At 30.3% G+C, this 23,061-nt stretch overlaps 1 long non-coding RNA gene across 1 annotated transcript; it reads left to right on the plus strand.

Annotated features, from left to right (window-relative positions):
* Positions 1-5,197: 5,197 nt before the first annotated feature.
* On the plus strand, positions 5,198-17,544 carry LOC139905059 (uncharacterized). The gene is made up of 3 exons (XR_011779529.1): positions 5,198-5,316; positions 8,891-9,059; positions 16,447-17,544. It is a non-coding gene; the product is annotated as an uncharacterized lncRNA (long non-coding RNA).
* Positions 17,545-23,061: the final 5,517 nt, after the last annotated feature.

Raw genomic sequence — 23,061 nt, forward strand, 5'->3', positions numbered from 1 at the left:
ACGACATCCTCCTTTTAATTAGTGGAAAACATTCCCACACCTTTGTCAATGCAATGGAAAGGGCAAGCAATACTGTTATTGAACGGGGAAAAGAAAATGGTCTTACCTTTAACCATCAAAATCAAGCGATATAGTCTTTTCGAAAGCTTATAAACTTGGATCAAAATACTTTCGCAATTAGAAATGGATGGCAAAATGATGGAATATGCCACACATATGAAGTACCTAGATGTGACTTTTGATCAAGGTACACCTGGACAGAGTATTTGAAAAATAAAGCCTCCAAGTGTTCTCAGATACGGAAAATAGACCAGGCAATCATAGAACAAAAATGGGGTCTGCCCTCAGACTCTGGTTGTATAAACATATGATTAGATCTGTTATCTCCTATGGGTGTCTAGTATGGGGACATGCAATCACTACAAAGAAAAGTTCCATAGTGATAAAATACTTATACATGTCGGAATGGATCAACCAAGTGACTAAATAAAAAGTAATCGTATTTGGATAAATAATAGTTGAATTAAGAATCCTGCCGCAATCCTATACACGGACGGGTCTAACGACGAAGACAGAAACACTGGGACTGGATGGACCATCACCTAAGGTGATGCATCAATTTGTCATTCAATAGCTCCATTGAATAAAGAGGCTTCTGTGTTTTAAGCAGAGATTTTCGCCATAACACAAGATGTAGAACCTCTTCTCAAGTACGAAATAATACTGAACAATGTGATAACCAGATCAGACTCCCAATCAGCAATTGCTGCAAATCTTTAATCTACTTACTACTAGTAAATAAGTTTTAAAATGTAAAGAAACCATCATGAAAGGAATGAGTTAGAAAAATATATATCTAGAATGGTGTAAATGACATTCTGATATTACAGGAAATGAATTTGCAGACCCTCTTGCGAAGAGGGGTACTGAGAGCCAAACCCAGTTAACTATTGGGACGCCTCCAACCTACATAAAGAAGGTAATTCATTACATCTTCTTTCAATATTGGTGTGACAGATATAAAAAAGATCAAGGTACGAAACATACACATACTATGCTCAATAAGCCGAAGTCAAAGTGTATCAAGCTCGAAAGAGAAAAATTGAGACTCATTGTACAAGTCTATACCCTTTTCTAGCCCACCTAAGCAAATGGAAGGACAAAAGCTCAACGTACATATAATGTGTGTATAGAAGAATTGCTAAGTACAGACCATCTCATCAATATATGTCCCTCTATATCTTACGAGAGACATCAAGCAATGAATAAAGAAAACGAAGACATTCGTATTTTAAAATTTTTGAAATGTAAAAAAATAAAAAATATTATTCAACAAAATTTTAATGTAAACTAGGTTTTAGAATCTGCTGTAGTAGCACAAATACACCGTTGTGTGGTCGTGTTCGTTGCCTTATATTTGTACAATTTTATTTTTATGTATGTTTTGCAAGCAGTAGTAAATATTTAACTACTAAGTTCATTAATAAACGGTCTAGGTGCAATCACTTACTGTTCTCTACAATCACGGAAGTTAGAGTTATAATTTTTTTTTATAAAATATCATATTCATTTTTTGTTCATAGAAATATTTTATTGTAAAACATATTTTTGAAATAATGGACGAAAAAAAGTATTACTGCATACGTGTTTAGAAATTGCAATTGTGCTAGAGGTAAACGTTGACCAAATTTGCTAAAACTTTTGATTTTTGTTCTACTTACCTAGTTACAGTACCAAAATTAGGTTCCGCTGATTCTGACAAGGATTTCTAATTTTGGGGCAACTGCATCGCCCTAATCCTATTTGGCTTAATACGATTTCGATATTTATAAGAAAAAAATCTTGTTTATTTCCTTCTCCCTCGTCACAGCTGACTGTAGCTGATCTCTTGCAAATTATTTTTCAAATTTTTAGGGTTAACATTCACCTGATTTAACCATGACAACACCGAAAGCAGCTATATCCAGTTTTCAAATTTAGAATTTTTACAAAATAGAAAACTTGGTTTAAAATGTCCCCTTCACTTTTCTCGCATTTTCAGTTTTTTTTCTAGATAAACTTGTTTTTAACAGTCACTTTTGAATACATACATGCCCTATTGAGTACAAAAAAAAGGTGTAGCCGGCTATATACTTAATAAGTTAATAAGTTAAACATGTATACATGCACATAAATGCACATTTTTGGAAGATTTTATCACATTCTATCTGATTGTTATGTCATTACTTCACAGACGTAAATTTTATCCAATATTGTGTTAGTTTATCCACTATTTTAAAATTTACAGCTGTTTAGAAAGGTTTAAGAAGCCATTTGCACTTAGTAGACAATTTTTCATTTTCCCTTGCGGGACTGCTTAATACACGTTAAACTGTATAAAAAAGTAACTTTTGGTGTTTTTATATTTAATATTGCTTCATTAACTGATGTTTAAAATTTTGTTATTCTACAATCTATATATGACATACAAAATATTTTTTATTTGTGCGATGATAACAAGGAATGAAAATGCAAAACAAATAGAAGCAGAAAAGTGGATTTTTATTTTTCTCGCTATTTCTGTTTTAAAAGAAAGAAAAGGATATTCTTGTAACAATAAATTTTACATCATTTTCTAAAATAATTTCAGAAGAAACAGGACATGTTATTATTACTTAGAATCTCTAGTCTAATTTAAATGGGTATTTTATAAAGGTTAATACATCAGTGATGTCGATATATCCTATCAATGATGACATTGTATTATAAGAAAGAATACATATTCGATGTTGGTAGGGTTAGGTTCTTAACCGGGTTTTATGAAATGAAACTCTTACTTTATAATATTGTTCAATTCTATTCATTAGTTATATTAATACTATCATGAGTTTCCCAATTTTTTATTCATCTGTTAGCAGTATCTTTGAGATCCGACCTTCAAAACATAGAAATGTAACATTTCGCAATGTGGATGTGGAAGGAGATTAAGGATTTAAAAGGTTACTCGAAAACGCTTGTTTTTCTTTTCTAGGACCTTTGAAAACTTTTGGAAATAAAACTCCTTGTTTTAATTCATTTAGCCACAAAGACGTTTCTTATCGACGAGATCAATACTTATAACTATCGTCTATATCTCAATTGAGTCATGAAGCCTGTGTGTTAAGACATTTTGCTGCCCTGGCTAAGGAAGATAACATTTGAAATTAGTGGACGTAGAGTTTGTCTGACAACTTTCTTTCCTTTTGGTTATGGGGAAATCTACAGTTGAGATACTATACATACACTCATTATTTAAAGAATGGGTTAAACCATTAACATCATAAATTGGCAAGAAATTCACCTAATAGCCCGTTCATTCGAAACATAAATGAAAGGAGAGAAGGTATGAAACATTATCTGGAGAACCTAATTAAGGATAATGGTACTTTTGTACCGGGAAGAGTTGTATCTTATTATGATCTCAAAGCCATGCCTTTATATTTAATAAATACACATGTTTAGATCAAGGATACGATAAATATTGAAGTAGAGAAACTTTAATTTGTGAGTGGAAATCTGTGTGTCCAGAGTTGGGTATAATGGGAAGGCGAAGCGATGTTTGTCATATTTGGTATGATCATTCTCAAGAATTGACCTGGTTGTGCAGAGAATCCCTTCAAACTAACGCTTTGGTTGATTAAACATTGAATACCAACTAAAGTAATAGGGAACATTTGTACTTAGTAAAAACTGAACGTAGAGATTATAATTTGAGGGTTGAATGCACCAAAAATACTCAAGAATTTGTTACACTATGAGCCATTAACTTTTTTTTTTCAGGCTAAATCAATTCTTTAAACTTCAATACAATTGGGAGAAACTCATTTTATTTATCATAATAAAGTAAAACTTTTTTCTATTGAGAATGAAAGACATTTTTATACTATTAATTCCGCCTTTTATAAGGAATATAAAATAATAAAAATACATTTACCTTCACATTTGTTTTTCCTGGAGTGGTACCTGTTAATAAATAGTCCGATAGTATACAAGCTATTCTTATAAATTTATTAAAAACCTGAAGTTCCGTACCATGATTAGCCATTATTTATTCCTGAAGAAAAAATGGAATATCAAATTAAGTATGTCGCTCCTTTGGTTTATTGTAATGGAAAAAAAAAAAACTTTTCTTAAAGTCTATAAAAAACAAATGGAACTTTTCTGATAAAGAATTAGTTAACATTCCTTTTTCTCAAGATATCAATTTTGTTTTCCATCTACTTCTTACCATAATAATTTCGTTCCTCTATTAACTTCTTCTTTTAGACCATGTATTAATTTAACCGAACATGTTTACTCAATTTCATCTTTACATAAAAATTATTTGTTACAAAACTGTTTTTAACAATTGTTTTTTTTTTTTTTGTTTTCTCATCATTTTTAAGTAATTTTTTTTTAAAGTATAACTTATCATTTTCCAACGCTTCATTTTTTAAATTTGAATCTATTTGTTTTCATATAGATACATAGAGCACAATATGTAACCTTGTTAGCACAAAAACAGATTAATCAACATCTTTCAATCCAGTTCAAAAATTTCCAGATGAATCAGAAGAAGATATTTTCAAATCTAGAAAATTAAAAAAAAAAGTTATATTCATGTGATGGATGTAATTTGCACAGTATATATTTCAAAAAGGCATAAAAAAATGTGGATATCGCATACATTGGATAAAAAAAAAAAACATTAAAAAAAATTATTTGTACAAAATACATTATCTTTATAAGGAATTAGAAGAATCTTATTCTTAGAGGATTTTTGTTGCCTACTTACTGCATTCACAATAATTCGTTATGGATAAGTACCCAGTGTAAAAGTATTTGTTTATATTTATGTAATGTAATTAATTATAGTTGTTAATAAACCAAATATTGATTTTTATTAATTATTAAATTTATGGGTAATTTTGTTTTAATTTTAATATATTATCTATATTGAGATGGCAATATATAATTGTATTATGTATTTTAGCTAAATCAATTTAGTTTTATGCGTAAAAAGTCGGGGAAATATGAACTAACAATTCTTATTTCTTCATTCAATTAAATAATATTTAATTTTGTAATTCGAAACCAAACGTTACTACTATTTACTGTGAAAATAGATCCAAAACACTTATAACTAATTGATAATAAAATAAATATTTATTTCAAGCAAAAAGCTAAATCAATTTAATAGGGAATGTAATAGTGTATATCTACTTCTAATATTCCCAATCCTTCAGTAATGCAATCCTCCCTTTGAATTAATATATAATGCAATTACATTATACAAGTTTTATTAACAGTCTGGATGTGGTAAGTCAGTAAATTTGTATTTTTTTAAATATGATATTAAACCAGATTAACTATCCATTATTCATTGGTAAGAAATGTTAAGGAAAACTATAATTTTTGTAAAGGAATAGTTTCTTTCAAATTTTGAGCCAAAGTACTTTGATTTATGGGAATTCCGTTATTATAACAGTATTTATAAGAGATAAACAGAGAATATTATTATCTCATAATCCTGGAAGAGAGGATAAATGCAGATTCCATTAGATGTTTGCTTCTTGTATTACAGAATATTATTTTAAGTCAAAATTATAGGATCCTGGAAGATACAGTAGTATGTAAATATCATGAGTCCAAATAATTTTTAGGCGACTTGAAAACTTATGATACTCTAGTAGAAATTCCTTATGTACTTACCAAAAGCTGAATAGTATTCAACAGAAGTGGAAAATAGTCCTTATAATGTTAGTCCAACCCCTTGCATATCTTGATCATATTTCTCTTGAGAACAATTCATGTTCATAATTATAATATAGGGTCCATAGAGTTTAACCTTTTCGTGAGCTCAGTATCAAACTAGCCTTCAAGTCGCTAGTCTTAGATATCGAGTCCAAGTCAAGTATCGAGTCTTTGATTGTGAGATCAAGTCGAGTATTTAAAATATAGACTCGAGTCCTGGGGTTCCCTCTGGTATTCAATTAATTAACAACATAATGAAAAGACACTAATTAAAAAAATTGTACAATGGATTTGCATTTCAGTGGAGATTGTATTGTTTCTCTTCTTATTATTTCTAAGCTTTTTCATTCGTCGCACTTAAAGAAGCAGCATCCTTTTAAATGTGGGATTACCAATTACCATAGCTTAAATTTTATTCACCAGAATATTTTAATAATAATAAACCTTAAATATCAGGTTTTAAAGTAAAATAATTGAGATATTTCTCTAATAGAAATTATAGAGCAATAAGCAATGAATATAAAACGGTCCATGATTTATTTTTGGGAAAAACAAGCGTATTCTATTTTCTTGCATTCATCAAAAAAATATTAAATATGTTCACGATTTCATAACTCATACTAGAAGGGATACAGACTATCTTATCTCCATATTTATGCATACATCTACAAGTAAGCATAAAATCGTGTAAGAAAGTCATCTTGCATAAATTAAAGCAAATAATCGAATTAAAGGAACTCTTTGATGTATAAATTGTTGATGTATACACATATAATATTTTATTCTTTTAAATATATTGAGAGAGGTTTTTGTTTGATGTTATTTTTGTCAGCATTTAGTATTTATTTTATTCATAATTCTATATCAAATTAAGTAGGAATTGTATGTATATGTACATATATTTTATATACAGTAAAAAAAAATTGATCGACCATTATTTTTATTTCGTTTGATCAACATAAAACCATTAAATATACATATACTTTTCAGTTAATTGTTTAATAAACTGTTATTATACATATGTAGCTAGAATGAAAAAGCTAAAAAGGAGAAAAATGTTTCAGCCTCTGGATTTACATCACTCAATTTATTAGACGGTTGATACCTATTTTCCCTCTCATCCTTTCGAATTATATATAATACTAACAATATTCTTATTAATGTTAGAAAAGTTGCTCCATTAAAAGTTTTAATAATTGTAATAAAATATATAAACATAATTAATATCATTTTATTATAACCGTTAGTAAAGGAGTCAAATGGGATGAGTCTGAATGATTTGGGTGCGTTCATTCTATCCTCTCAAGTATATTAATAACTTAATTTTGATTATATTTTACGAGACATCGCCTTGATACTAATTAAACAAAATTAAGGTATACAAATATGATATAATTTAAATAGTGCATTGTGGTTTGAAATGCTGATTGTATTGGCATTGGACTTATATGCAAATATAGGCAGCAAATGTCTAACGTAATTCACATTTATTCTCTTTTTCATTATTTTAATTGTCAATTAATATAATTCTTATGTTTGCTAATAAAAATATTAAACTAATTTATTATGAGATTAATGAGTGGTATGGGATGTTCCTAATTAATAGTCAAATTCACACTATCGGATTGATCCATCTTCTCACAAAAAAATGATATATGTTACATAACAATTATATTATAAAGTTTACTGTTTTTTTTTAAAATTTATAATCAAATTATGTTGAAGCTAGTTCTTTTAATTGAATATTCAATGTATATTTTTTCCTTTCAAGAATATTTTTCATCAAATCAAGTCACTTGTGAAAAAGTTAGAAATAGTTTTTGCTTGTATGCAAAATTCAGATTTTTTAATCTCCTTTTTCAGATATTTATTGGGCAAATTGTACATCCATTATATGAAGATCACCAGTTCTTTTATACTTTCCGTGATTTTAATCAATAATTTTCTTTTTAATGTGAAAAACATCCATCCAGATCAAAGGATGTAGACAAAGCGGTGTTTGTAGAGCCAAGTAGCGTACCAAAAAATTCTAGTTCCGTATCTGTAGCTCCGTAATATTAGACTAACTGGTTCCGTGTCCGTACCATTTTTTCAGATTGTGGTTCCGTATCACACATATCCATACCATAGGCTATTTTTATTTTACAAATCAAAGTTTTTCTATTAGTAAATATTCAAAAAGACCTCAAATAACAAGGATAACAATATAAGATACAATTTTACTTCTTTCATTATCTTTTAATAAATAAAATTATAAATTGATAGTAATAAATATAATAACTTAATAATAAACAAAATAAGTATGAAATATAACAATATTATACAATATACATAATGAGAAATAAAAAAATTAAGTAAATAATTTAAAGTCTTCTTCCTCCTTTCTCAAAAGCTTTTTTTCTCATTAAGAATAGATTTTCAAATTTGTGGGAGGTAAGGAAAGACTTAGATTCTTTTTTTTTTTTTGTGTGTGTGTTATTTGTATATACTATATATTAGAAGAATAACAATTATAATTATTAATTAAACTATAAAAAATAGCATGTAAAAGTTGTTTCGATGATATTTTTTCTGATATCAACAGAGGAGTCATTCTTTTTTTTTTTGTAAGTACTCTTCAAGGATATTCTATTTCCCTTTGATCATTTTTCTGGTCAAATATATTATTCAGAAATCGATATGGCAAATAAGAGGACAAAATTCCAGGTTGAATAGTTTTTTGAGAAGAGCTTGTATCCCAAGAGACCGATTCTGTACGTTTACAATTTAAAGTAAAGTATCTAAACATATAAAAGTTAGATACAGTCATTTTGGAGGGTAGAAATAATTGTCCAAAAATCTTTTTCAATCATACTATTGTATTAGTATACACCCACACTTCTTTCAAGATATAAAACTAAATTTACTATATGCTTTCTCGACAACGTCTACTAAATCTTTTATACACTCAATTTTTTGCTTAATAGCATATAATTTTAAAATGACATCTATACTATTGTTTGGCAAATATCCTTGATCATCCTTTATTAGATAAATAAAATTTAAAAAAATTCTAATACTTTATCTTCTATCATTAATACTTCGATTATGTGGATAATTTTTACCTTCCCATCTTTGATTTTCTTTTTCTTTCCAATAGGATTCGAATATATTAACTCATAATTGAAATCATCAGGTCAAAAAATGAAGGGAACGTACAAGTAAAAAATTTGGAACCCTCATCATAATACTAGTTGTCCAAAAAATTTTAATGGTATCGATCCACTTTAGTCTTCGATTGGTTAGATGCCGATGGGGTGAAGTATGAGGTATAACCTTTTTCATCGGTTGAAAAAAAAAAAAAAACTCAACCAGACACAACATAGGCGCTTGGCATTATTAATCAACCACCTTAGTTCTCTTTAACTACATATATTATTAGGAGTGAATGAAGATTCGTTTGATATATTTATAGATTTCAATTCAAGGTGTTTTATTTAGGTCTTCAAATAGCCTATCCAGACCTGTTATCACAAAAAAAAATGACTTTGAGCTCATAGCACAATATAGTATTATTTATATCTTAGCTTCTATAATGGGTGGATACACAATTTAAAAACTTTTTTTTAGTATTTTTAGAAATAAAATCCTTTAAGACATATTTTGGATTGCTTAAATTCAATTTCAGTACATAATTTGGCAAAAAAACCTATTTTAGAACCCATTTGGTAGAAAAATTTACATGTAAAAGTTATCAGTATTTTAATTATTATAATGGGTATTACACACTTTGATTCCATCCATATGTTTCTTTCACTGCCGAATATCTCTCTGAATTGTAAAGATATCATAGGAACATAATTTTTTTAAAACATGACTTGTCTAAAAAAAGTTCAATGCCATTTTTTTAATATTATTTAGTTTAGTATAAATAAATGTTAACTTAAGAATTAAAATAAAAGTTTTTTATCTTATATTCAAATAAAATTATTTGCCAAATTTGGCATTTATAAAATAAGAAAAATAAATTTGACAAAAAGTCCGACACTCTCCTTCTCCACGGCCGTACCCTACCCAAAATTTAATCCCCGGATGATATCACTATTATATAGTTTGCCCCCCCCACTTGTAATTTAATTCCGATGCCGATTATCTCAATTATAGACTCAATACTTATCTTAATGAAATACTTTTTTTATTTGACCAGCCAGTGTAAAAATATCTATGATCTTTCTTATGAAATTATAGAACTTATTTACAGACATATTTAAAGACATGTAATTCGATACTTAAATAAGAATAAGGAAAAAAAAAGTTAAAAACCAACAAAGAAAAAAATAATTTGGAGCACATAGTATTTGCAATGTATTGCAAATTACATTTAGCTAAGCATTTATATTCAAAAAATTTAGTTTTTTTACTCTATAAGTAAATACTGTAGATGACAGCTATCATATTTACGTCAGGATGGAAGGACTCTTCAGTCACAGAATGGGAAGAAAGAAGGTGGGATCTGCAGAAAGGGCAGCTATAGAAAAGGATACAATCATCAGCAACATATTAAGAGATTGGCATGTGTTGGATGGACATGCACAAGCTTTTTCAAATTATTTTAAATGTTGAACAATTTTCCTAATGGTAAAATATTTATATATATATATATATTTAATCCAATGTCAAGCTTCAATGTAAAATTTAACAAAGAGATAAAACAAAACAATTATCAAAACAAAAACACAAATATAAGTAGCACTGACATAAATTGAGGTGTTAACACTTCCTTGATTAGGATGATTAAAAAATACAATTGGTTCCCTATCACCAATCTTAATGGTGTCTATAGGTGTTCTCTAAAAGTTGATTTCCCAAAAGTTTCCACAGCCGACGTCCTGATTCCCTACTACCATTAAATGTATAGTTAAATGATATTTTAAGCCATCCATACTTCTCATAAATTTTTCTTTCTTGCAAATCAACAAAAACTATTTATCAAACACAAAAGTCTCCTCCCCAAACCTTATCTGTTACCCTTTTCCATTGGACCAAACAGGAAATCCACGCTTTCTCCTCCAGGCCTAATTTTAATAAAATTTTAGACGCAAACTGCCTAAATATTTTTTTCTTGTGACATGAAGTAAATATATGCAATTGGGTGTCAATTTCTCCACATTCAAAGGTACAAAGCTGGTCTAATAGGGATTTCCCAGTAAACTTATCGCAAGCTAGTGTTCTGCTATTTATATGGGTTTGCGAATTTCTACATGCGATATTCTTTATGGTCTTTTGTAAGGAAAAAATTGACTTGAACCTTTTTCTCCTTCATCCTGCTCCAGTCTCCAACAATGGATTTTAAATAGCGGACATTGTTCTATATTATTTCTGTAAAATCTCGATTTAAAACCTAATCTCTCTCTCTCTCTCTTTTAATTGCCGGGGGGAACTCTAGATTAAAAGAAGGCACCACTCTTTTATTAATTGGATGTCCAAGTGCAATTAACATATTAGTGATCCGGTAGCATATAAATTTTAACAATCCTTCTCCAGCTAATCCATCCAACACATGCCAATCTCTTAATATGTTTCTGATGATTGTCTTCTTTTCTATAGCTGCCCTTTCTGCAGATCCCACCTTCTTTCTTCCCCTTCTGTGACTGAAGAGTCCTTCCATTCTGACGTAAACAGGATAGCTGTCATCTACAGTATCCCCTCCTAAATACTAGTTTCGTCCAAAATACCTAATGTTTACCTTTTATTTCGTCAATATGTATAATATTCTTTGACCCAAAAAGTAAAAGCCCAAATTCCCAACCCTTCCTAATGTCCATAATCGATGGAACATTTTTGTTTAAAATTTTAAAAACATTTTCCCAAAGATCTTGGAAATGATTGTTTCAATAGAGTTCAATCCAAATCCTTCCATTCTTTTGGGCACTTCCAATTTTTTCTATATTGTATTTTCGAAATACTATTCTTCTTATATTTTGCAAACTCTTATCAATATTAGACATCCCCTTCCAATCTCCAAACAAATAATCTATATGTCTTAAATTTGCATAAAAGTTCCACCCGCATACTCTTTTTATGAAACTCAAGCTCGGTTTTTTAACTAATTTTGCACCTTCCTCAATTTTCTTCATTTTATCCATCATTTACACTGTGTCGGTACACAACTTTTTCCATATTATTCCCAATTGTTTAGTTGAGTTAACAATATTACACCCGGTTATAGATTTTTAAGTTATATCCTTGTGTGCCATACTTAGGATTATTATTTTTTCTTTATTAATTCCCAAACCAGACTTCTTTTTGAAGCAATCGTACATTCTTATGCAAAACCTCACTTTTTTCTTCAGTTCTTCCTCTCATTTGGTGCCTTTATAAAAATGTAGTTGTCGTCAGCATAAAATTTACATGAGATTTTTTTATCTCCAAGTCTTAGTCCAAGAAAATCAAACGGATTTATTTTGTCCATTAGAGGGATGAGTGCTAGATTAAATTAATAGGGTGATATTGGATCACTCTGACGTGCTCCTCTTCTGCAACTAACCGCCTTAGAGTATACACCGTCAATATATAAATAAGATTTAGAATTGGAAATAAGCCCTCTGACCATATTGTAGATATCATTACCGAGATATTTGTTGACTTTCCTTAAAATTATCTTGTGTCTTACAGTGTCAAAGTATCAATTCATTTTTATTCATCAATATAATCTCTTTTTAGAACGATACAATCATTCCAACGTTTCTCTTGCTTTTTGATACCAAGGGTGCAGAACGATTTATCGATACCTTCAAAATATGCTTCAATTTCAACAATCACTTCCTCATCTGAGCCACATCTCTTTAAACGGAGCATCTTTTTGAGTTCTGCGAAGAGCCAGTAGTCGCTGGGGGCCATATCTGGATAATACTGTGGGTGTTGTAGAATTGCAAAACCCAATTCCAACAAGTTAGCGACTGTTTTTATTGACTGTTGACACGGTGCATTGTTTGCGTGAAGGAGGACCTATTTCTTCTTCAAATAATGTATTTTCTGGGTAATTTCGGACTTCAAACGATCCAACAAACCGATGTAATAGTCGATGTTAATTTTTTTTCCATCTTCCAAGTAGTTAATGAATAAAATTCCATCTGAATCCCAAATTACAGTGGCCGCCTTCCCAGCCGATGTGTGAGTCTTTGGACGGCTTTCTTCGTCTACACACCACTCAGCAGACTGCCGTTTTGATTATGGAGTGAAGTGTTTCATCCATTGTGATGTACCGACGCAAAAACACTTTTGCAGGAACATCTCCAAACAGCTCTTTCAATCATCTTCTCGTTGTTGCTTTTCCTCTAGTGTGAGAAAACGTGGCACCCATTTGGAAAACAGCTTTTTCATGATCAAATGTTCGTTTATAATTGTGTAAACACTACTTTTAGATAAGTTCAGAGTGTCAGCTATCTCTTGTAACTTCACTTTGCGATTGCCCATGATGATTTTCAGGTTTTTTTTCAATGTTTTCCAGAATAACCACTTCATTTGGAAGACTAGAGCTTTCAGCATCATCGGTGTCCGTACGACCAAGTTTGAAATAGGAAGACCACGTTTGATGGTTTTTTTCGATGGGATTGAGTCTGGATAACATTTTTAAAAATAAGCTTGAACTTGGACGGTGTTTTTTCGTATAAAAAAACAATGATACATCACACACAAAATTGCTTTGAATACATAATTTTTAAGAATCACAAAAGTAGCATCACATAAATCACTGTAACTCGATAAATAATAAACCAAACGTCGTGAAATTTGACAGAAACCTTTTGAATGTTTGTACTTTTTAAAATATTTATTTATTTTGTAAGGGGCGCCATCTGGTAGTTAGACCCGTGACTTATGGACCAATGTGTTGTAGCTATTTTTATAGAATTCACCACATGCAGTACAACAGAGGCAACCATGGCCAGCTAACTTTTTGAGAATGTACTATTATCATACAACTAGGGTGTCCCTATTTTGATTTTCTAAAAAAATGACTTTTGCCCCAATGAGTGTAGTTTTTAGGGGGGAGATAATAATTATTTTGAAATGAGTTAAATTAAGGTAACATTTTGATTGTAGTGAAATATTTTAGATTTTTTTATTAAAAAATCTGATTTTAATCTTTCGCTATTTTTAAATTGAATTTAAAGTTTTAATTTTGTATCAAATTAGAAAGACCGACTGTTCTCTTTTGCAGAAATATTTCTTCTTTTTACATTAAAAAAATCGAATTAATCCATATAAATGAATTTATGAAAAGTCCCCTGACGCCATAGACATTGGAAAAACTCTGGAAAGAGGTCACTGTGATGAAATGAAAGCGGTTGTCATCCAACAAATAATAACAAAAACAGCTTGTGTTTTTCTTTATTATTGCAGCCATTTGTGCCTCCATTCTTAACAAATGGTGAGCAGAGCCTCTCACAACACAATATCTTTCACAGTTACCTAATTAATCAATTAAATGTACCGATGGGGTCTTGTAATGAATAAAGAGAAAACAAAAGTAATCTCATTTATCGAATTATACATTAAGATATTATTCTCTGATTTCGAAATCGTAGAAAGGACAAGCTCCTCGGGCTGTTCGTTGCTTCAAGCTCAAAAACATGTGAACAGACAAACGAAGTTGAACTTATCAATAGATTATAAAAGTCTTCATCACATTTCTTAAAAAAACCTTCACAATAGGCTAGACAAGACCAAAGCGTGAAGGATCAAGATCATCCGAAAGGTAGTCCACTTGCCGCGATACATGCTATACTCGAGAAAAATCTGTGAAGAAATAAAGAAAATAGAACAACATTTCATCTAGGGCACAATAAAACCCCACATATCTCAGAAGAAAATGAACTCCCACATTAGTAACTGGGGAATGGGAGTTACCCAACTGAGGCACTCTGAAAATCACTCAATTTTTCCTGGTTCAGACGTCTACGTCTGAGCAAAATTTTTGGGCGTTACGAATAAAGATGAGACTCACTCAACAAAAAGGTGTCAAATATAATGAAAGGGCTTTCATGGGGCCAACCGAAATTATTCAAGTCGACAAGAAAATATTGGCCACAGTTGCGGTTTCGAGAAATATATGAAGCAATAATCTGTATTCTCTGATACTTCACAGATAGGGGAGCCCGGCTTGGATCGGGAGAATGGATGGACGAATGTGTATAAGAAAGCATAAAGGAATGATGGGGAAAATATATATTATATTAGCATTTTTTGTATATAGGTTTTTCTACACTAATTGTTGGTTTTGATATAATGTTTTTTTTTATTCTTATGTTTACATAGTCCATCTACGATCAACTGGATCTTTTTAAAAGGGAGGGAGGAGTGCTCGCTCATCAACTCTTCCTTCATTTTTTTTTATTCTCTCCTAAGTTTTTCTTACTTCGGAGGAAGGGGGCAAATATAAATTGTAATTATAAAATTTATATTAATGGATGTTATAGTAAATAAATAAAAACTAATTGTACTAGATATCGCTTTAGCTACTTTCAAACTCATTTCATTAGTATAAATGGGATGCAAGAGAACCATTGCAATTTGACGAAGAATAAATTTGAAATTTATTCTTCGTCAATTTCAACAAAGAAATTCACTAGGCTCCATAATTCAATATTGCTGTAAGACCACGACAAAACAAGAACAAAATCAATATTTAAAGATACGAAAATAAAGGGAGGAGGGAATATATCAAACAAAAAATAACTTTCCAAATTAGAGATTATAGCACCAAATCAAGTTAAAATTCCATCCTAAAACCTCTGGCTAAAAATGTAACAAAAAGATCAAAACACAGAGCACAATCTTTTGAATACATGTGAAAAGTATTTAAGAGGCCCCAAAAAAATATATAAAAACAATAAAAGAAAAGAAGGGCTAGGAGTGTTAAACTATGAATTACTATGGATTATTATGGATGAATGAAATTTTGAAAAGTCAACGAAATCTCAGAAGCTCACTTTCTTAATTCTATCGATTATATCGAAGGCAAATATGTTAATTCATTAGTAGTCCTTCATAAATACATTGAATAATGAAATAAATATTAGTATTTGAATTTTTAAGTCTGCAAGTCTTACATAAGAATATTTAGGATTTAAAAAAATTATGCAAATATTTTTAAACAACATAAATATAACTGACCTTAAGTATCCGTATAAATCTTCTAAATTCACTTTACCATATACTTTATCTTATTACAGTATTTTTTTATTAAAAAATATAGATGCCATCTACATGCGTAGTTCCATTTCGTAAAATTGGAAAAGATGTTAAAGAGCATAAAGAAGCTTCTTTTCATCGATTTTGTAGCAAAAATGGAAGAGCTTTTAGAAAAACGGAAACCTATCATATCTCAAAATTATACGTTTATTAAGTCTATTCTGTTACTTCTCTTAATTTTGTAATAAATATAATTAAACACAAGTATATGTAGAATCGAATTGTTCATAAGAACTAAATTTACTTAAAATAACAACATTAAAATTCAAGACACATAATAACTGTAATGAATTTGTATTTAACTTTGAACTAGGAAACAACTTATTTGCTTTTGGAAAATAATTTACAAATTATATTTTACTATTTTTTTTTTAGATACCTCACCCATCAATTTTTTATAATATTTTTAGATGAAAAATTAGTTGATAGTAAAATTTAATTTATTTCTTCTTTCTATTTCAGAGACAAAGATTTTTGTAAAGAATTTATATGATTGGACAAACCTATAAAAGATGGCCCGCTGAAGGAAAATATAGTTCCACCATTAAATCCTTATAATACTTCCACAATTAAGCAAAACACCAGAAGAACGTCAAAATTTTATTCTGCTGAAGCACGAAGGAAGAAAACAATGAATAATCTTGATGAAAAGTATGAAATTATTAGGACGATGATAATTTTTCATCTTTATCTGAATTGAAGTGAAACTTAGATTTGAATTACGTTCACAAAGGAATTTTTGTTATTTGGCTGGAAAATAAAGCTCAATTTTTTTTCATAACCAACAACAACGCAAGTCAAATCAAATTTTATTAACATATTGAAATTAATATAATCAATATTATACAATAACTATCGAACACAAGCAACAAGAAATTTGAACTATATATTTCAGCTTTTAAAAATTGTATTTCCAAAAATAATCATCACTATATTAAAAAACAAATTTCATTATTTGGTTAGATTTTGCAGTTTAAAATCAAATAATTAGGAACTATGTAAATAGTAGGTTTGAAGTTAAATTAATATAATATTAACTTTTTTTAAATGAGAATACGCTTCGTTTAATTGGACTATATACTCTTCTTACGATCGTTTATTATAAGTATCCAGATTTCACAGTAGTTGGATTCTGAATTAATATCTAACTTCCTTGAAATATTGATGACGCAAAGTCATAGTAAGTTTCTTAATAACTATATGAAGTTCGAGCATACAATTATTTTAGATGAAATAACAGAAACACTAAATTTGAAATGTAATCATGATCTAATAAAATACTTCAAATTAAGGAGCTCACAAATACCATAATTTGATAGCCTTCAGCATTCAGGAGGAGTAATTGACAGGCCTATGTGGCGAAGGAAACCATCCCGTCGGCCCACCGGGAAAAACTATATTTATGAATAGAATATGATATATATCTCCGTACTCTTATGCTGATAACACTTCCTCAAAAACCTCGACGTGTTAGATCATTTATAAAAATATCATAGATATAATCATTATGTTCACGTTGTATTATATAAATTAGGAAAAATTGAGCACTAATTATCCTGAAATGTATCCCGCTACATAGATTATTATATCCCTCCTTGATGAATTTTATGGTCAAAAAGGCCCATCCAAATTAATGATGGATCAGTTTGGTTTTTTCCATTTTTCTCTCATTAAAGTACTTCCCTAAGGAGGGGGGCATCCTCCACCACTATAAGCTAAGGAAATACACTTGCTGTCTTGGAGTAAAATTTGACATCTTGAATCCCATATGATAACAATGATGTAGATACTTATCCGCCTCTTCATTTCAGGAAGAAATACGGACTCCCGAAGACTTGTTGCTGTACGAGATCTGATTACATTACTTTTTATGAGACACACATTTGTAATCAATGGTATTATTAAAAGTCCTTATAACACAACAGTAATAAACAGTATCCTTTGAATAACTAACTGAAAAGGCGAGCTTCTGAGGTTGCGCAGGTAGTGATCATCCATATGGTATAGTAATTCATGGATAAACATAAATATACATCGGATTGTAATATTTTCTTCACACCGTGTTACCTCACTAACAGAAAAATTGATAAATAAACTAAGTGATAAGTTATGATATAATTAAACTCTGTTTCCAAAAAGATAGGAATACAATTTCTTGTTCATCCTTTGGTCGTATATTTTCATATATATATATATATATACAAGGTCGTTCAGGTAAATCCTGACCATATGTAACTACATTTTGTCCACCATGTCTTTAAAACCAAGCTTCCTGGCAGCTTCATGATCCTTGCTGTCATTGGGAGCACCGACAACCAAAAGATAGGATAGTACCCACAAGTACTGTGAACTCCTATCTGGCCATGTGATAACTTGGACAAACGCTGGGGCTAATATTGTCGAGTTCCTCTTTCAACAAGACTTGGTTCCCTCTCACAAGCCCTGCAAGAAGAGAATGTGTCATTTTAGTAGCCTACACCAGGTACTCTAATTATCCGATATTAATCCCATAGATTACTTCTTTCTGGGAGAGTTTGTCTGTCGCAGGTTTCTGCTAATGCACACGGCAGCATTGACTCTTTCAAGGCTTCTATCATCAAGTACTGGGAGAAAGTCTCCCCTGTAGACGTGGCCAAGGCTTACAAATGTTTTAAGCCTCTTATCGAGCGAATGATTGGCTAAGATAATAGATATATTGAATAATTTTTTTCTTTGTTTTATTAGAACTTGTAAATAAAATTTCAAACCTATACTTGCTTCCCTTATTGATCAGGATGCAGTTAAATGTAGTCTGGGTTATACTGAGCGACACTGTATACGTATAGATATATATATATATACAGAAAGGGACAGGCAAATTTTCAGCGATCAATAATTTTAAAAAAAAACCTTAATAAATAACTTTTTATTAGAAAAGAATAATGAAAAATGTTGTTAAAACACTTTCAGCAATCAATCTTGGCAAGAATTATTCAATATGGTCGCCTCCGTCCTTTATCACAGCCTCCACACGGCGTAGGAACTTGTACTTGTTGTCAATATATAATCAGCAAACATGTTGGCCTATTGTTAATTTATGTTGGCCTTGAGCTCCTGGACATTTATGTGTGATGTCTTCCCAGCCTTCCTCCCTAAGACGCTTCACAAGCTGAAGTCGAGGGGATTGAGATGAGAACTGGAAGAGGGCCAGAAGGTCTTGTCCCAGAAGTCAGCAAAGTGCTCCTTGCAGATGCTCTGTATCTTCTAGGTCGTATGGCAGGGAGCACCGTCTTGGGTCCATACATAGTTATTCTCAGGATAGTTAGCCTTCGACCAGGGAAAAATTTTCCACCACCGGATCTTATAGTAAGTCTCAGCCCCGATTTTCTCATTGGGCTTGAAGAAGAAGGGATCCATTTTCTTCCCATCAGAGGCCAGGACTCTTCAGATCGACAGAGAGTTCTTCAAGTAATTAAGGACTTTTTTTTTGCATTTCTCAAGCCTTAAGGCCTTCATCTTGTTGGTGAAGAAATGTCTTGGAGTCCTGACAAAGCTCTTAAGACCAAGATCATCATGGATTGCCTTCCTGATGGGGATTTCGTTCACGTTGAACTCTTCCGGTTAGCGGCACATTGATGCTGTTGGATCTTTCTTGATCTTGGCCTCCAGGTACTTGAAACATGTTTCATCTCCCTTCAAACTACTTTCTTCACTTCCTACCTTCCTTATGACTCCTTTTCTATTCTCCTTGGCCACCCTTATGTTCCGGACTGTCCTCACGGTCACACCAACCATGTCTGAAATTCTTTTTGGATCAACATCTGTATCGAAATTTCCGAAACCCTTTGCCATTTAATTCCTGTTCACTCATTTTTTGCCCGATTTTGATCAAATCAAAAAATGCACAGGAAAAACAACACATGTATCAGAACATTGCTTGAGATGTCACCTGAACCCTTAATTAACTCAAAATAATAATTTAATGGACGCAGAAATTTTCTCTTGTCGCACTCTGTATAAGGGTCAGTACATGCATATTATCTTTTATAAATGTGTCGATAAATTGCACTTAGTCCTTATAAACTACTTATGAGGAATCAGCTTATAAGAATTGTGCCTTTTTTTTCTCCACATTATTACTATTCCTTTTTTCTTTGCCATATTGTATGTATATATGTACAAGGTATATTTCACACCTTCTTATCTTGTGTAAACATGATGGATCTACTCGTACATATACGAGTATTTGTGTATACCTTATTTAATTTAAGCTTACTTGTTTGTTTTTCTTTATATTTCGAGTTGTTCAGTTATTATTTTGTGTTGTTCTTAAATGAATTCATGCTATATATCGTTGGTCGTTACTATGGGAATAAACCATGATAAATTAATATATGACTTGCATGTTCGTAGATGTATAAAAAACTTTTTAAGTATTGTCATGTAAAAAATTTATCAAAGAGGAAGTCAATTTACTTTTACTCAACAGCTTTTGGAAATTAAAGTGTATAATAAAAAAAATATGAAAAATATATATACATTATGTCTGATTAATATAATTTTTGATTAAATCCTAATTTCTTTTTTATTGTGGCCTATCTACTAAATCTAATAGATTTATCACTTACTCAGTTACCTAGAAAACTGTATCCCATAGAGACATATCACAATAAAAAACCATGTTATGTGGTTTTTTTTATCAAAAATATGCTTCATAATTGAGAGACGTAGCTCAATGGATAGTGCACTTGGTAGAAATTATTTTCTTGTACTCAATGTGTAAAGATTCAATACTCAATCCTCCCAGTAAAGAAAATATACATTATTGATATCAGTAAAGCTGAGCAAAAAGTATCAATTACTAAGTGTTTTGAGATTAGGAAAGAAAAAACGGTTGTTGCGTGTCCTGTCATTACTTTTGTATTCATTATTTGCCAAATAATTGTTTTAATATTGTCTCCATCTAATAAATAATCTATTGTTTGCTGCAAAAACTTTGAGCAATATTGAATACAGTTAATGTTATTAGTCAAATGCCCTTAAAAATTTTCCCCCTACGCCTGGATTGCAATTGATCGGATCGGCACAACCCATCCATATTTTTCCATTTGGATATCCTAGCCACACGCCTTTTGCTCCTATGTTCATGTTTTGTTCAAGATAGCTCGCCTCTTTTTGCCTTACTCGGTGGATCTAATCTCCTTTAATGGAAGGACCGTTTAATGTACAAATGCTCACTCATATCAAGGTCTGTGATTATTTGATATATTTATATAGCTGAAACACGTCATATTCTAAACAATTGACTTTTATAAATAAACTTTAATCAATAAGATCATATGTTTCTCCTTGCGCTCACCCAGCCATATGCATATGGACTTCAAAAACAATTCTTAGGTCATATAAAGTAATTTTCATTTTTACTTAATCAAAGGAACTCTATCTGAACAATTACAGGAAAATTTAAACAAGTTTCATTACAGTACTTAAACTCTAAGTTCGGATTAAATCTAGAGAATTTGTTATCCATCACACTCACTCGTATTTTGTACTTTTTTGTGATATCCAAGCAGTTGTCTAAAAGGATGCATGTTAATACATTTTTATGTGTTTTTTACTGCCAGTCCCACTCTGAAGGAACCAATCCCCTTAGTATTTATATTAAATTTTGATATCATAATCAATCACTAAGCAGTTCGCAGTCTTCATAACATTTTTAGTGTATGATGTCCATGAGTTATCCAACCTTGAACATATTTATTTGGATCAACTAACATAATATTATCATATCATCTGTCCATAATGTCCTATTAAAATGTATTTTAGACATGCGACATCTTTACATGTGTCCACCGCATACGTTTTATTCCTTTTTGGAAGGAATATATTTTTGTCTTTTACACAATTGAATGCTTACAAAAAACACTGCATATTCTAATAAGAGGCTAAATTGTACAATCAAAAATGTTACACAACTAGTTATAAGATACTTTTTCTTGAAGTATCACTTTATTCAGGGTAAATCTTTAACTTTAAAATTTATTAACTTACTTTATTGTTTTATATAATTTTTTTATATATTTTTCAACAACTTGTGGGTTGTTGACTATTCAGTTCTATATTTTTTGTTAAAATCTTAAGCAATTCTTTTAATAATATTTTTTTCTTTTAGATTTTCAGTAGAAGATAAATATTTTTCCGATTTATTTTTAGAGTTTTTAATCAATAATTAAAAAGTAAGACAAAGCATAGATATAAGCCAAGGTTACAAAGGCATTTGTGAATTTTTTTTGGATGTATTTATTAATTATAGCTTGTGTTATTACTATTATTATTGATGATTATAAGATAGTTAAATTTAAAAACTTTCTATTGAAACTGAATAATAATATAATAAAAATACTTCTATAAAAAATAATTCTACTACTGGAATGCACATAAAATATTAATCAACAACAGTTTGGTGGTTTATTGAAGAATAGGCTATGCTGACAACTAAATTTTATTTGCATTTTAGTTATAAAAGTATTTATTTTATTCATTTTTTTATGAAATAGAAATCACATAATTAACTAGTTTTATTTCACCGTTTTTTAAGATTTTTACAACAACATTGAACAAAGCTTTTTGATAAAAATTTAAATAAAGGAGTTATTGTCTAAAAGATCAGTTAATAACCTTCTATTAAAAATACTTGTTTGAAATATCCATGACATTGCAAAAATAATAAATGAAGCGATATTTTTTTTTTGCATTATCATCTTTCCCTCTTTTACCCCATTTTATATAAATTGATACATATATAACATTAAGTCCTAAATTAAATTCTTTAGGAATATCAGTTCATTCGTGGGAAGAACGCTCTAAGTTTATCAAATTGAATACGTTTACTACCTTTTCCCGTTCTGCAAAAGTTGTATATTTGGAAAAACACATTACGTTATCAACAAAAAATCTATAAAATCAATCTTGATCGAATTTTTACAATTATTACCAATATAAACCTATTTTCCTATGTGACCGGTGCAAAGTTAAGTTCTCTAAAGGACTCAATTAGTTTCGTCAAACAAAGATTAAAACGGTCTCAGGCCCGTCCTG

Source organism: Lepeophtheirus salmonis, chromosome 4 (assembly GCF_016086655.4).
Source record: "Lepeophtheirus salmonis chromosome 4, UVic_Lsal_1.4, whole genome shotgun sequence".
In the NCBI taxonomy this organism is placed as follows: domain Eukaryota; kingdom Metazoa; phylum Arthropoda; class Copepoda; order Siphonostomatoida; family Caligidae; genus Lepeophtheirus; species Lepeophtheirus salmonis.